Below are 1597 nucleotides of genomic sequence, written 5' to 3'. Positions count from 1 at the left end.
AAGAGAGTGGCTTCAGTAACGGCACAGCTTGTGTGTGTGTGTGTTTGTGTTTCAATCTGGTTACTTTCTTCTCCACATCTCCAGCCATCATTCTAATATCGCCGTCTTAAAGTGGAGACTCGGAGCTGCTTTTGGTTTTGTCCTGTTTCTTAGTAGTTTAAACCCTGGAGACTCGGAGCTGCTTTTGGTTTTGCCCTTTTTCTTAGTAGTTTAAACCCACCCCCCCATAATCCAGCAGATCAATCTTCCAATCCATGTTTCCATCAGTCCCACCGTAGCTTCTGGATCCTTTCTTAAGAGTCTGAGAAAGCAGGCCAGATGTGAAAACTTTGACTTTGGTTATGTCAGAGAATGTCCTTGTAAGTGTGTGTGTGTGCGGGAGGGAGAGAAAAGAACAGAGGAGCTGGAGAACAAGCCTCTGTAATATGTAGTCCATGTGTGCCCCGCATGTGTGTGTGTGTGTGTGTGTGTGGGAGGGAGTTAGTAATCCAACGCGGAGAACATCTGGATATGTTTTTCCTGGTGAGCTGTGGTCGCTGCCACTGCCTGCCTGTGTGTTTTAGTATTTTACTGGTTCATTGTGTCAGGCCTTTGTACATTCTCGCTCTTCTTTGTTTTGTTTTGTTTTTTTTTTTTTTTTCTTCTTCTCTTCCCCGTCCTCAAACATTCTCTTTAATCTGACTGATTCATCAAATCAAGATGATGCCCAGACGCTCATAAACAAAGTTCCTGTGATGTCCCGTAACATCAGACTGCAGGCTCCACCACGTTACCGTTTCACCGTGTCAACCATCTGCAGACAAATGACTCCGTCGGCCCTGGTCTGTTTTGTCATATTTTTAGTTCAGTCGAAGCTTAAACGAACTAGTAATAAGGTCGGAGTATTTTTCTTTTCCTCAGTGTTTTGATCAGAGAATTAACTCCAGGTCAAAGGATTACGATCCAGTTCCTTCCAAATTCAGCTTTTTGGAAAAGACGATGTAGCTAAATCAAAACCTGTTGGAAGTAACTATGGTCAAAATGAATAACTCTGCTGTGGTTACGCTCTGATGCTTTTTTTTTAAACTAAAGTTTAAAAGACTTTTTAAAAAAGCCTGATAATAATCTAATATAACAAATCTCAAAGTTTGACTTAAGTGTCAAAGCTGTTCCCCGGGAGACGTGTCTGAACATGTTTTATTTATTAAGATCAGACACCTTTAAAAAGACGTCTGTGTTGGAAGTTTCACCTACTCGTCGAGACATTCAAAAACAAACCTACAGGCTGGACTGTATAGGATTTTCCAGTGAGTCACTACCCAGTCAGACAGGGGTGTAAAGATGCTCAGCGAGAGCCGACGAACACATCACTCCGCCAAACCGCAGCGCTTTGTCAGGAGGGTAAATATTTTTTTTATTTCAAAGTCGGAAAATCAAATCATATCATGAACTCACCGTTTGTCATAGTTTGTCTTCGTTTTGCCTGGAGCGCTGGTTCGCACGATGGCCCTGGAGGCATGACGATATTGCAGGTCGAATCATCTACCGTACTTTCCGGACTATAAGTCGCACTTTTTTTTTTTTTATCTTTTGGCTGGGTTTGCGACTTATACTCAGG

Source organism: Cynoglossus semilaevis, chromosome 11 (genome assembly GCF_000523025.1).
Source record: "Cynoglossus semilaevis isolate Cse_v1.0 chromosome 11, Cse_v1.0, whole genome shotgun sequence".
NCBI classification, from domain to species: Eukaryota; Metazoa; Chordata; class Actinopteri; order Pleuronectiformes; family Cynoglossidae; genus Cynoglossus; species Cynoglossus semilaevis.
The sequence above is the reverse complement of the archived record's forward strand: the minus strand, read 5'-3'. Positions refer to the sequence as shown.